The sequence below is a fragment of the Pistacia vera genome, unplaced genomic scaffold, assembly GCF_008641045.1.
Source record: "Pistacia vera cultivar Batoury unplaced genomic scaffold, PisVer_v2 Contig320, whole genome shotgun sequence".
In the NCBI taxonomy this organism is placed as follows: domain Eukaryota; kingdom Viridiplantae; phylum Streptophyta; class Magnoliopsida; order Sapindales; family Anacardiaceae; genus Pistacia; species Pistacia vera.
In genome coordinates, this window is record NW_022196136.1 from 1,668,234 (window position 1) to 1,671,106 (window position 2,873).

A 2,873-nucleotide genomic window follows, 5' to 3' on the forward strand; every position below is an offset into this window, starting at 1 on the left:
ACACAAGAATCTTGCAAACTAAACGAAGATTACTCCCGTTATCTTATATACCCCCAATCCAAATGCCTCCTATTAGTTTTGGAAAATTACTGGAATCTTATATTATTTAACAACCAAACATAGTAATCAAGTAATATAAGATGACTTATCTCAGTAATCTCCTATTACTCTCAACCAAACACGCCCTAAGGGTGAAAATCTAGAAAAAAAAAATGAAATCATGTTAGAGTTAGAGCATGTTTCTTATCAAGATATTATAAGAGAATTGTTAGGGTTTTAGTGATGTAAATTATAATTTGTTTACTTCAATTCATTAGATAACATTTTAATTTTATTAAAACAGGAGATGCAAAACTCGGATTTTAGAAATTAAGCAGTTGCATTTTTTGTTGGCCGCTTCTTTGGAAAGTAATGGTTAAAGTTCAACTTCTGTAAATCATCTTTAATATGAGCATTTAAAGTAAGATTACTAAGTCAAAGTCGTGAAAAATATTTTAAACACAGTTGCTGAGATTATTACCAAGTCAAAAGTAGAGATTTGGTTATCGTTTTCATCCAATGAAATTATAATTATCTTCTTTATGCGAAGATCAGCAGCAGTCATTCCCATATTGCTTCTCCTCATGTTATCATTCATCTGCAAACTTCCAATCTACAGTGAAAGTTATCTAACCACTCTCAATGGTAATATTTTATTATATGGAATAGGTTAATTAATTTTATCCCATTCCCACCAAACAAGTATTTATACAGAAGAGACAATTTGGCTTGTAATACAACTACAACAACTCTACAAGCATATTTTGTCCATTATGAGATGAAGTAATCGTATTGTGATGTTGGTATTTAAACTTTAAATGTCAAAATTTAATTAACTACACAATATACAGTACGATATTTATATAATGTAATGTATTCTGTCATTGTCAGTATAAAATTTACAATGGGTTCAAATATATAGTCCAAAAATACTAGATAAACTCTGCGGTGGCTTCTCTACTTGCTGATTGGTGAGTGTCCGGCGATTCAAACATTTGTCTTATTCACAATCAGATAAGAACAGCTAGAAAGATGGAGTAGATCTAGGCGTAGTCGTCTCGTATATTATTTTTATAGGAATCATTATAAATGTCTTATGGTATGTCTGTTTCTCCTTTGTCATTTTCTTAATTACTGCTAACATTCATCCCGGATAATTTTCGTAATAATTCTCCTACCAAACATTTCGTTTCAAGGCAAAACTCTCGTATATAACACTCACACTAAAGAATTCTTGTCTAGTGATATCAAAACCGTTAAACTTAAAGCAATGATAAGTGATTGCATAAATAAGTTAATTGGGATTGAAATAAAGTTATGAGTACAAGTACGGAAGAGAATCTTGCTGGAAAGATATCAATACCAACCAACGGGTAAGTGTTCAACTACCTATCAAAGTTGGACTAGAACCTAGTCCATCAACTACCATTCTTCTCAGCTTTCTCTTTCACGGTCACACCGCCCATTCTTCTCCATCCATCAACACTATTTTCTCTTCTCTCCTATTAATACTACACCTTAACTGCCTTTCAATTCCACATTCACACCGTTTCTTTCTTCCCACTTCTTCAACCTTTTTATTTACTACTCTTTCACTGCACGCAATTATTTTTATCCTTGAATTCTTGGTCTTTGCTGTTTCAACTCTTGATGGCTGACTTGGATCAGACTTCTGATGATGCCTCTGTGGATTCTAGAGGTACCCTTTTCAAATTCCTCTTTTTTAATTTCATTATCTTTACTTGTTTTCTTCGTTTTAAGTTCTTAATGGCTGACTTTGATTTCTTTTCTTATGATAAGTTTGTGGAGTTTTGTACATATTTTTTTGGTTCTATTAGGATTAAAGTTTTTGTTTTAGGTTACTCTATTTGAAAGTTATTCCAATGAATCCTTTTGCTATGATATTAAATAACTTAGTATTTTCATCGGGTGTTTGTTGCAGACCAATCCAGTCAAGACTCAAAGCTTGAATTCTCAGAGGATGAAGAAACCCTTATAACTAGGATGTTCAACCTGGTTGGTGAGAGGTGGGGTTAAATTATTTTCTTCTTTCTTTATGCAAAAATCAAACACCAAGGAGCTTACTAACACTAAGTTGTATTCCTTCAGGTGGTCTCTGATTGCTGGAAGAATTCCTGGAAGAACAGCCGAGGAAATTGAAAAGTACTGGACTTCAAGATACTCTACCAGTGAATGAATTGAGAAAGCCCTTTTAAAAATGATATGCTTCTCAGTTTTGGGCCTGGAAAATTTTTGGGGTTGTACCAAAGTATAGTATGAAACTTTGTACAGCACTATGCGGTTTAAGTTGTAATCAAATGGGGCATTTCTTATAGATGCCAGTGTCTTGTACCATGGTTCTTTTTGTGTGCCTACTAATATTTTGATTTTAAGCTTATGTGATGTGATTCATGAGCTCAGGTGTATGTGAATATATGGTAAAAAGCATTTGGGTGACTAGAATTTAGTGCTTTTGTAGCATGATTTATGTGAAGTTTTCTTGTTCGCAAGCACATTTCATCAGACTTTAGTGCAAAAGCAAAACAGAGTCCAACGTTAAGAACGCTTAAAAATGCTAGAAATGATATGAAGAAAAATATGAAGCTTTTGGCCTCATCCAAACCCTCAACTGTACTTTCCCTCTGACAAACTCTAGTTTCGATCTCAGTACTTCTTATAGAATAATGCAAGATTTACAGAACAAGAATTTACTAGTCAGTCACATTTGAACAGAGCGATCCTTTTGTCTAATTGCTTGGCTAGAATTTACCATACAATATTCTACTGTATTGAAAGGGACACACTGATGGGGCTTATTCCTGACATTCAAAATT

The 2,873-nt window shown here is 33.3% G+C and overlaps 1 long non-coding RNA gene across 2 annotated transcripts; it reads left to right on the forward strand.

Annotated features, from left to right (window-relative positions):
- The first annotated feature begins 1,678 nt into the window (after positions 1-1,678).
- Positions 1,679-2,496, forward strand: LOC116136941. 2 transcript variants are annotated; one of them, XR_004129098.1, is made up of 3 exons: positions 1,679-1,738; positions 1,982-2,055; positions 2,149-2,496. It is a non-coding gene; the product is annotated as an uncharacterized LOC116136941 (long non-coding RNA). The 2 variants fall into 2 exon arrangements; XR_004129097.1 differs by having other exon boundaries at positions 1,720-1,847; positions 1,878-2,055.
- The last annotated feature ends 377 nt before the right edge of the window (positions 2,497-2,873 follow it).